The 12,463-nt window shown below is 33.8% G+C and overlaps 1 protein-coding gene across 1 annotated transcript in view; it reads right to left on the reverse strand.

Moving 5' to 3' along the window:
- Window positions 1–3,668, reverse strand: part of LOC131684449 (GTPase-activating Rap/Ran-GAP domain-like protein 3) — a 446,130-nt gene extending 442,462 nt beyond the window's left edge. Inside the window, exon 1 of the mRNA XM_058967345.1 lies at window positions 3,653–3,668. The gene's annotated coding sequence lies outside the window, so the exon portion shown is untranslated. The remainder of the gene's footprint in view (window positions 1–3,652) is intronic.
- Window positions 3,669–12,463: the final 8,795 nt, after the last annotated feature.

Here is a 12,463-nt window from a genome sequence, read left to right on the forward strand (position 1 = left end):
TTCAATAGCTTTTGTCGCAATCAACTTAAAGAAATACTTCAATTTTGCTTTTGGTGGTACTACATCACTAGCTCGTAGGTTCGAATATATTACATAAAACCAGGAATGTTTTGAAAGAAATTATCAGTTAGAAAACAGAGTTTCCTACAACAACAGTTCAGTTGAAGAATCTCTTAAAATGAAATGTAGGGTGCTCAGTTTGTGGTATTCGGATGTTGAGTACGCGTATCAGAAAACTCACCAATAAATTGTACGATTGTGCAATGAAAAAAAGATGAGAGCAGCTCCTTCATTTGTTTTCGTTGCTACAATAAACTATATGAACCAAATGATCCCGAGACCGAAGAAGCCGTTGCAGGACCATCGAGAATCACTGATCCAGGTATATTATCGAAAATATGATATGATTGATTTTTAAATTTCAATTCTTTTCTTGAAACTACTAAAACGAACTCTTGTTCTTTGAAATCTTTTTTCAGAGTCTTTCGAAACATTGACCGCCATTGCAGGACCTTCCGGATTCGTTCCACTTTCCTACCAAGATAAATAATAAAAAAGAAATCATTTGCACGATTTTTTTCTGATAATTAATCTATCATATGTATTTTCAGAGTCGTTAGAAGCACCCAGTTCTGAATCAATCGTTACCACTTACAACGCACCTTTGTCGGACGATAATGAAATTCTTACACAAAATAGAAAGAAATATGAAAAAACAAGAGACAGCAATGAGCGAAACAGGATTTTAACTACACTTCCCAAAAGTTGGACTACATATAGAATTATGCAGGAGTTCAATGTTTCTCAATATATGGCCAACAAAGCAAAAGCATTGCAGCAAGAGAAAGGAATAATGGTGGTGCCTGAAAAGAGTTTAAGCTCTGTGGCAATAGGAATAGAAACGATAACATGTGTTACGAATTTTTATAATAGTGACGATGTAAGCCGCGTCTGTGCAGGGAAAAGGGATTATTTAATTTCTAACAACGAAGAAGGCAAAATTTACATACAGAGAAGATTGGTTTTGTGTAACTTGCACGAGGCGTATTCTATCTTCAAAAATACTTATCCTGATATTAAAATAAGATTTTCCGTGTTCGCTATATGACCCCCCCCCCACCTGGATGTTTATTGAAGTGGAATTTCTAACAAAAGATGACGCCCGCTAAAAATATTTGAACGCAACGGTCTGCAATGCCTGAATTTTTTTCTACGTGGTTAATGGACAACCCCCAGGATGAAACGAATGTTGCACCCAGCTTGTAAGTAAATCATAGATTTCTTCATTCACAGCTGCTGTGACTCGCTGGAAGTGAATGGTGAACTACCATGCGGTTACAGTTGAATGATCTTTCAAATAAAAATATAAAAGTATGGAGTATTCAAGAACCCTCACAGTGAAAATCAAGAAAAACATTTTAATGCATATTTTGTTCGTATAAAACTCAATATATTTTAAAATTAGTAATTTTTTTCTTGAAACTACACTTAAATAACTTTCATTTGACCTATAACCCATGAAAATCGGTTCAGTGGTTCAAAAAATTCCTGTTTTTATGTAATATATTCGAACCTACGTGCTAGTGATGTAGTACCAGCAAAAGCAAATTTTACCTATTTCTTCAACTTGCTTGCAACAAAAGCTATTGAAACAAACCCGAAATACAGGTAAAAATTTCCTACCTACCCAAAAACTATCTGCTAGTCATACCAACCATGTCATTTGTCTCAGCAAATAGGTTGAATACTCTTTTTTTCAAATCCGAGCAACACTCCCAATCTAGCCAAAGTGGACGCTCGGTAAAATATTTTGAACGCGAGGAGAGGGCAGGATCTGCAATGTCTGAATGTTTTTCTACATGGTTAATGCACAACCCCAGGTTGAAACGAATGTTGCACCCAGCTTGTAAGTAAATCATAGATTTCTTCATTCACAGCTGCTGTGACTCGCTGGAAGTGTATGGTGAACTACCATGCGGTTACATCGTTTCCATGCATGTGGGGTGTATACATAGATTTTTTAATTTTCAAAAAATTATATCTCCGAAATCTCTAGATCTGGTTCAACAATATGTTTGGAGATGTTGTGTAGAGTTGAATAATCTTTCAAATAAAAATATAAAAGTATGGAGTATTCAAGGACCCTCGCAATGAAAATCAAGAAAAACCATTTAATGCATATTTTGTTCGTATAAAACTCAATATTTTTTTAAAAATAGTAATTTTTTCTTGAAATTACACATAAATACCTTTCACTTGACCTATAACCCATGAAAATCGGTTCAGTGGTTCAAAAGTTATGAATTTAAAAAAAAAATCAACTTTTGAAAAATCACGATTTTTTGAACCCGTCTAACGTGCAAAGGGACACCCTAATGACGAAATAAAAAATATGTATTTAATATTTTTCGGTAAGGAACGACTATACCAAATATTACAGAATTCTGAGAGATCGTATAACATTTTTTACATGGAATTGCTGATATGCTATATCAATTTACCCGACTTTTTCATGCTATTGAACTATTATAAATGCTTGAAAAATGTGTTGAGTATGTGAAGACAGAAATCTAGTGAGACGTTTTTTTCGTTACGAAAACAAGACCGTGTATAGAAGTCGTGTGTTTTGTAAATGATATCAATTTCTTGTCCGTATCGCCTGCGTTTACTTGCGAGGCTATTTGTTTTTGTGAACTTCAGTCACTGTTTCAGCTATCATTAGCAATACTTATTTCATAAACCAAATGTTGACTTGCTAGTTTGCGGTTCAATTTTCGACTTAAACTCAATCATTGTGTATAATAATCTGATTTTCGTGGCTGTGAATTTGTTCACAAAATTAGAACAGTTTTGATATTTGCTCGTGAACTATTACACAAAAATCGGAATATTATTCATAGATCCTCTCCTACCTCTTTCACGATCCGCCATTGAAATGAAAATTCTGAAAACGCCACATTGTAGAGATTTACAATTCAGTAACATGGCATGTCTAACTCGGTTTACACCAAAATGGTGTTTGTAATGAGATAGCACAACAGCGACGATATGGCATCACGCGCGGGGAATGGGTTAAGAATCCATGCGCAACAGTTTCTAATTTGGGGAATATTGGATAACTTCGCTATTTGTATGATTTTTATGATCAAAATGTCATTCGACGCGTAAACGTTCTTTTGAATTATCATTAGAACTAGGACGTGCCCATGGGAAAATGTTGAGCCGTTCGCATACTTTTCATTGCAAACCAAACCAACAAAATAGCATCATATAGAATACCATTGGAAAAGTCGGTTTTTTCGAGAACTGTTAACAAATCGAAAATCGGGTCAAAAATGACAGCACAGCTCATTTTTTAGTTCCAAATATCCCAAAAAATGGATTGTATTCTATAAATCATGATTGGGGATATACAACATTTTTTGTATTGATGAGTTCTACAACCTGTACTAGGCCTTTTGAAAAGTTCAAAATCACTGTGTAATTATCTTATCTGATAACGAATGCAAGAAGATTATAGTTTGGTATTGTACTCACACCACCATAATTCAAAAGTATCTTTCATAACTGTTGTATTTTCACTAATATTCCTGAGGAATGATACGAACGAGTTTATAAATTACACTATCAAACACTAGCACCTAATCCTCACCTTCGACAAATGGTTAAATTATTCTTGTATCGCCGTAATAAGCTTACAATGTAACAAAGACCGAATAGCGGAACAAACTTGTCGCGGCCAACTTTCGTAGCACACTGAGTTGAGCTAAACTTGATATAATATCCATGGTACAGCGAATCTAGCTAATGCACATCAACCGCGTCTAGCATAAATATAAATATACCTATGTGCTATAAGTATACGCTGAGCTGGAAATTTTGCTCAACAATCTTCCTACCTGCCCTATGCTTACTTACCATTCTGCACAGGTCTGCTCTGAGTGACATTCCAGCCGGATGATAATTTTCGTTTTTCCACTAGTTTGATTTCGTTTCCTACCATCCTATATCTAGCTTCCGCCCCATCCTTGCTGCAGATACCAATGACCACCGACTCACTGTCGCTGGTGACGGAAACAACGAACGAAGCAACAGTCAGTTCACTAGACAGGATGTAGCATATGGCTGGAAACTGCCACAGAACCTGTTTTTTTATTATTTACTTTTAATATTCTACAGGATTCGAAGCATCTGATGACGATATATTCCTTTTATATAAATAAAATGATCCCGACGAAGGTACTGTGGATGCGATGAAAAAGAGGATCATAAAAATATAATCTATACGGAAATGCCATGAGCAACATGGCAGGGAAAGCACGGAGTTGGTACTACATCCTGTCCCGAAGCTTGACCGACAAAAATTGTATGCCGACAAAAATTGCCGGCGATCCTGATTGAACGAGAGAACTGCAGGATAAATTACATCGATGCTATTAACCCAACGAATCACTTTCAGTTAAGGCTCGGAAAAAGTAACCGATGGCGATAGAGTCAAAAGTGGAAGCATGATAACCAATCAAAGTATATAATGCGTTAGTAATATTCAATGGATATCGTTCATTGTCATTTGAAACCAAAAAGCTAACGTAATGATTAAGAAAACTGAAAGGGGGAAAGCATAGCGCAGTATAAAAAATTCGTTTTTCGTTCATATCGAGCAGGGTCCTATTTAATAAAAATTAGAAAATTTATTCAATACTGGCCTATGAAAATTCTATTTTATGTGACAAAATGGGCACTTTTTTCAATTTGCTGTATCTCGAGATTGGATTGAATTAAATTGATGTTATGATTGTTTTATATTTTTGTAAAAATGTCGGAGGGACACGTTAGAATTCACAAAATTTAAAAAAACTCTGAATTTTGAACTAGAAAAATTGTATATTTGGCAACAAGTGTTTTTACATTTCGTGAACACCTCCATCTAGCGAATTGATTCCAGAGCAGATAAAGGTTTTTAATAATTCATCAAAACGGTGGGGTGTAGGGAGATGTTCCCTTGGACCGAGAGGTAGTTTAGTCAACGCAAAAATATCTCGATTATATATATATATATATATATATATATATATATATATATATATATATATATATATATATATATATATATATATATATATATATATATATATATATATATATATATATATATATATATATATATATATATATATATATATATATATATATATATATATATATATATATATATATATATATATATATTAGACCTAGACAATGGCACAAATGGATTTAAAATATTTATAGGTCTCGCCTGTTTTTTGCGAAAGACCTATAAGCATGCTGTCAAAAATTCACTTTGACAGAAAATTCCGGAACAATCGTAACTCGCCGAGAATGAATGTTAACATTTTATGAAGAGAAAAGTTTTTCCTTTCGTCTGTTGCAGTGATTTTTAATCGGCGATTAATGGTTTGTCCAGAATTTCCTCTCAAAGCACAGTATGCTTATTGGCCCTTCTCAAAAAACACGCGAGAGGTTATCATACTGTGATCGACGATACTTTTTATCGTTAATATTTAAAATAAATTTAAGTGGTTACATACACACTAACCCAGCCCAAACTTGTTCAGTAATTTCTTTTGACGACTTGCTCAGTAAAGTGATATTTTTAAGGAGCTGTCAGCAAATTGTTTAAAAATTTGCAGAATAGTTTTCATTTTTTAGAGATTTTCAGTAATTTTTCGAATAATTTACTGAAACTCGCAATATTTTTCACTGAATTTATCAGCTCTTCTGTTTTTTTCGGTACATAAACATTATCCAGTAAAATACTGACTGATTGTTCGGCAAAATTGTACCAACGTTACCGAACCTCGTCAAAAACTTACAAAACAGGTACAGCAAATCATCTGTCAAGTCGCCATTTTCATAGGAAACTGCTGACTGACCAGTGTTTTTTGACGTTTGGATAGAACGGATTGCGGAGAGTTCGGTACCAAATTGTTTTACTGAATTGATTACCGAACGGTTTGCTGTTCAAAACCCCAGCAAAATTTTACTGTACCCAGTAATTTAAATTAAGTGTGTACCCTTTTATTTTCAAAAAATCGAAAGAAAAAATTATTACTTTATCCGAAAGTACAACTCCTTGAGAATATTTTCCCAAATTCTCAAAAAAATCCGAGCAACAAATCGAAAGTTACAGCGCTTCAAAGCGCGTTTCGTCTACCAAAAGCAGTGATCACTTGAAATGTTAAAAACGATTATATCGAAATGTCGTTTTTTCCAAAAATGGCGTTTTCGTGATCACGATTGCCGAAAAACTACTCAGCCGATTTTCGTCATTTTTTTTTCAATAGTTCGTGAATAATTGTTCTCGTACCATAATAATTTATTTTTTGAGCAAAAAATTTTGTTTTATGTATAAGAATTTTTAACCCCATATAAAAGGCCAAAATTCAGGGTAAGTAATGAATGGCATATTACGTACAACTCCTTGAAAATATTTTCCCAAATTCTCAAAAAAAGCCGAGCAACAGATCGAAAGTTACAGCGCTTCAAAGCGCGTTTCGTATACCAAAAGCAGTGATCACTTGAAATTTTAAAAGCGATTATATCGAAATGTCATTTTTTTTCGAAAATGGCGTTTTCGTGATGACGATTGCCGAAAAACTACTTATTTTTTCATTTAGCTCGTAAATAATTTTTCTCGTAGCATAAGAATTTCTTTTTTGAGCAAAAAGATTTGTTTTATATTTATAAGAATTTTTGACCCTATATAAGGCCAAAATTCAGGGCAAGCAATGAATGGTATATTAATGAAGATGCAGTTCTTTCACTTAGTTTTGAACATATTTAAATTTACCTCGTAATATTTTTTTGAGAAGGTGGCAATATAGTTGCCACCGCCCGGTGAAATCATTTCATGACACTCTGTTTCTGAAGGAAGGTATAGGGAGAAACCCAATCGGAAACTTATGCGAGCTACTGTCATGTTAGTTCTTATGTAATCATTTTTATAATTGCTAGCTGTTCTGCTTTTACATGCACCTCTATGTAATAAAGTGTCTACCAATTTCCAAAGCATATCGGTTTGAGTCTTTATTTCAGATTTTACATAAATTTCATTCTAAACTATACGCCTAAAATCTATTGTCTCATTTTTCAACTCATCATCAGAATCCCAGGATGATTTACTGCTAATCAAACAATAAGAAATAAAGTACCTTAATTTCTCTTTGAATTTCTGATCCAACTGTATTTTCTTCTATGCTCGCACTGATCTCGTTTGAAATACATCAAACATTAGAAAAACTGACGTTTTTTAACGGGCAGTGGCAACTATATTGTCACCTATTTTAATTCAAGTTTATTGTTTTCTTTGTGATTTTTTCCACTAATAAAATAAGTTTTCGGATGAAAAATAGTTGTTTTTACAAATCTACATGCTTAGAGCATTTTTTCAAAATCAAGCCAAAATGGTCCAAAAAAAATTCGCCGCACTTTTTTCACCAGTCTGAAAGTTTTCACTGTATCTTAACCCTAGCACGTTACACTTACTTTTTCTACCCTTGAACATTACACTGGGGTACATACGTACCCTACGCGCTTGATCGCAATTTTCGCATGTAAGACTGGAAACAAAAGATCAGCACCCGATTTTATCAGCCCCCGATACTATCTACCCCCGATTTTATCAGGTTTTGACCTGATTTTATCAGCTTCTTATGAAAATTGATAGTTGGTAGTTTGATGGGCTCTAGCTGACGAACCAAGTTGTTTTCGAGTTAATGCTTTCTTGGGCATATATTTCTTATCTTATAAATCTATCTGAAAAATGCAAAAAGAAAAATATTATTCTTTTTAAATTTTGTACTATCAGACCCCCTTAAGAGAAACTTAATGTATAGAATATTTTAAGAGCTTCGGTTTATTAAAAAGACAGAAAAATATATGTCCCGATTTTATCAATGTCCCTGTTTTAACAGCTTAAATTTCGCCAAGGGGCTGATAAAAACGGGTCTATATATTTTCTTTGTTTTTTAATTGCGTATACAACTGTGTAGGTGAAATTACAGAATTCATTGAATCAATGGTACATAAATTGAGTTGAACAAAAAATGAAGCGAGAAAATCGCGGTTTTGACATTTTTCATAAAAATTACTATAACTTCGAATTTTAAACCAATTTGAAAAAATTTAATTCTAAAAGTAGAAAGAATGCTCTAATAACGGAATGAAATGGAATTCCGATTTTTTTCGAAAAAGTGCAATTATTTGGAAGAGTGAAAATCGTGAAATCGGGTTATGGAAAATACCTAGAGATGGAATGAAAAAAATATTTCTGACCGGTAGTACATTGGTAACACGCAACGCTACAGTTACCGCTGTCCGTTGGTCGCACTATCGAAGATAGAATAAACAAATTGAATTAAAAAACATATTCTAGATTGTCGGAGTTATGGCCCGTTCCCCAAGGCGTATTTTTTGGCAGAGGTTTGCGGTTAACGCTCTCCAAGCCGAACCGCTCAACTGAAATCCAAAAAGTGAAAATATTTGAAGAAAAATGTATTGTGGTGTACTGGAATGGATCGGTATCCCCAAAAAAAAATTTTCTTGCCAGAAAAACAGGTTGACCAAAAATGAGTTTTGAAGTCCTCAAAATTTTAAACAAAAATTCATTGCAAAGAATCGAAAAATTTTTGATGAAAAATGAACCGTTCAAGTACACGAGAATTCAAAAAAATGTTTGAAAATCGGATGAATAGTTTTTGAGATATCACGTTCACCGCAACGGTACTTTTCAAAAAACTTCATTCAGAGATAACTGCGTTTAAACTTTTGTGTTAACTTCATTGGTGAATGAACTAGCGCGCTTCAAACGGCTGTAATTTAAACTCTAGTGCTCCGGTCTGGATGAAATTTCATACAGATATTTTCAAAAGTATATACTTTCAGAATATTCAGTAATTTTTCTTTAATTTTTGTGTTCCAACTTTGTATATAACCCCTTAAAAGACACCATTTCTTTTAGGAAAAAGACTTCAATTATTTCAAATTTCTTTCAGGAAGCAGGAAAAATTATAACAGAAAGTATTATAATCACGAGCAACATTCCAAAATATCAGATCGATCGAATAGCGTAGGTTCCAGTAGTTTAAATTAAAATTTGTTCTATTTCATGCTCCAAAGATATATAGATATGTAAAACAAATTTAAAATATAATGCACTTGATTAGTGTAAGAAGAAAGATCATATCACACTGTTAGATGCATATAATCGATTCTTACTGCGAAATTCGGAAATTTCTTAAAGATTGGAACCGATGTCCACTGGGGTCTGTCACCAATACAGTGTTATGTTTACGAATAATCATCATAATAAAATAATATATTTTGAATAATCTTACTACTTCAGTCACATCGGCTATTGACGGAATTAAATTGCTCCATGCATGGGGATAAGTCGAATGCGAGTTTCTTTTGATCTCCCATCTTACTGTCTATCAGATAGTATGCTATTTTGTATAGAATAAATGAATGTGTGAATAAATACAATTGTGATTCACTTTCCTTTCGAAGTACTTTGTCGGATTTTTTTTTCAAATCAATTATCAGATGACTTCCATACCACTTGAAGTAGAATCAAGTTCAGAAGGGATACGTTTCAACTTCAGCAATTTGCTTCATTTCCTAACACCACGAGAGATGAAGCTAGTCTATGCCATGAGCATCCTATCTTAGCTGCCATATCAAGCTACCCAAGTAGCTCTGCTATATACAGCTCTAGCAATGTTGTCTATCATGCATGACCAGCTACGAAGATTCAGTGACCCGTTTCATTAGCGGAAGTGAATTGGTCGAGTGGCTTCCTCTACATGTGGACGTTGTTTCATTGAACTTCTGAAGGATTCCCGTACTTTATGTATTCTCCCGCAAAAAAGCGGTTGCTGGTAGTGAATTGCACTGGTATTAAACTTTTCGAAATGAAAAGGTTTTCAAGGATAAAATATAATATTATTTCATTAATTGGAATCGTACACCGCCACCGCGTCGAAATGTTCGTATCTCCCAACACGACGTTTATTAACTCAATGCAGTTCTCGAAATTTTTATGTTGAAACTGAATTAGTTGCTAAATCTAACTTCGGTTTGTTCAATTCTTAATCTAAAACCACCTCCACACATTGAGAGTACATAGTTTGGATGATTCGGTTGCCCTTACGTTGCTGAACAACGTGTCTACCGATCATAATTTGTCATCATCTAACAGAAATGGATTACCCATTTCAATAGCAAAACAAATATTTACTTGAGAAAATTTACCTTGCACTACGAATTATTTACAACTGTACTTTCAGGGAGTTTTAATTGTATGTAAGTATCCCATCTACCGATGGAAATAAACCCACCTAGCTATACGAATTCATTTTGAAAACAAACCTTTAAGCTCCAGCAGCTTGCATCTAATTGCAAAATGGACTCCAGCCGTCGCCATACCGTAAAAATAGATTATGCAAAGCACAAAAGGCTCGCAATATTTATTCTATAGCAGAGGACCTAGTACAATGCATGCAAATAAAAAAAGCATCCCCTTTTCAATTTCGTAAAATGCGAAAACTTTCGTCGTACAGTCTGAGCTGGAAACTTATTCTTCTTATTTCTCTATCTTTTCCAGAAAGCAGAAACAACAATGATATTATGACAAGTCATCAGTAAAAACCGCTTTCGACTAAGCATTTCTAAAACTCAAGTGATTCTTTATCGTAACTAAGTCCCTATTCCGCTCGAACGTGAGAGCTTTGGAGGATCAAAGAAAAGCACAAAGAAACAATAAAAACAACCCAAATTTAAGGCATTCGCGTAAATAAAAGATTTGCAGGCCTGTTTTCTGGCATCGGATTTGGATCAACTGTTGTTCGAAGCCTAACAAAAGAATGTATCAGCGTGTGTTTGAGGAATAGGGAACGGTGGGGAGTTTTGTACCACGTCAATGTCCGTTATGCGGTGAATGGTAAAATGTTACAACTACATTTCAATTAAATGTTTTCAGTCCTTCTATGAATCTCGAGATTCTCTCGGTAGCTTAAAGGCCGACTATTTTTTATTTTAATAAACTCCTATTATTAAAATAAAAAAAATCGATTTGCATTACTGTACGTAGTTTCTATGCGTTCGGATCTACAACTTAGATTTTGAAATTGTTGTATACGCTTAGCGAGTTCGTCTATTGTTGTAAGCAATCATAAAACTCGATTTTTAATTTTTAATTTTTTAGGAAATATTTACAGTTATCTTAAAACTAACAATATAGTTTGGTACACAAAAAGGGAACAAATATTTATGAGATATTTCACAGATGTTTTAAAACTAAGGCTACAATTCTATTTACAAGATGGGGGATTTCCGTCAGGAGATACCATGTAAATAAAAAAGGCAGCAAACGTCTAATCTGGCACCTAGCCATTATGCCAAAAAAAATCTGGACGCAACCCAAGCAACAATTCGAATGCTTTAAGGTTTTAAGTAAATTTATAATGATTTTATTGCAGTTGATACCATTGCTATCGGTTTTATAAAAGTACTAAAAATTCCCCGATAAATCCGCTCTTATTAATATCTTAAGGCAATCTTTAAGATCACGATAAATCATATAGAAGAATATAATAATAAAAATCCCTTTTGCCTTATTAATTGCTGTATTGCAGCTTTGAAGTGCTCAAAAAATTATATATCCAAAGCCACTATAAAACCCTGTCGCCAATCTTAATGTTGTTTTATAAACCTTCGACCATAATAAAGTATAAAAGAACAATTCGTGTAAAAGAAAATATTGCTAAAAGTAGTAAAACAGTGATTTACTGAGATTTACTCACGAATACACTCATGTATTATTAACTTTGCTAATATGAAGAAACGTACACAGTAGCAATAGAACCAATGTTCATGATTTCATTTTTGTTTCTTTCTGGTAAATCACATATTAATCAATCAAGATAGATAATGTTACTATGTTTCAATTGCCGCAAGCTCTACTGTATCGATTTTGTTGGCTATTTTCGCAAAATTTAAGACTAAGAGAAACGAAAGCAATGAAATTGAAAGACGGATAGGTATTCTAGAGCGAATCAGTTATAAAGTTAGAACCGAAAACTAGGACTAGGCAGGTTCATATGGACATGATCGAAAGGAAATGTGAAGAGTCCTTTGCCTTCTGCTAAGAAGGAGTTGAATGTTGCACCCAAGTCTACCGCATGGTCTTTGATAGAACATAACTCATCATCATGGTTTACCGCCGACGCCGTTATGTTCTATCAAAGACCATGCGGTAGACTTGGGTGCAACGCCCAACTCCTACTTAGCAGAAGGCAAAAGAATTCTGCGAACAAAAAAATACAACTATTATACATCTCTTCCATACTGAAAAATTGTAAAAATAACGAACTTATTATTTTTAATTTGAAAAAAAAACAAACCAATTATTGGGCAGATTAGT

The sequence above is a fragment of the Topomyia yanbarensis genome, chromosome 2 (genome assembly GCF_030247195.1).
Source record: "Topomyia yanbarensis strain Yona2022 chromosome 2, ASM3024719v1, whole genome shotgun sequence".
Classification (NCBI taxonomy): domain Eukaryota; kingdom Metazoa; phylum Arthropoda; class Insecta; order Diptera; family Culicidae; genus Topomyia; species Topomyia yanbarensis.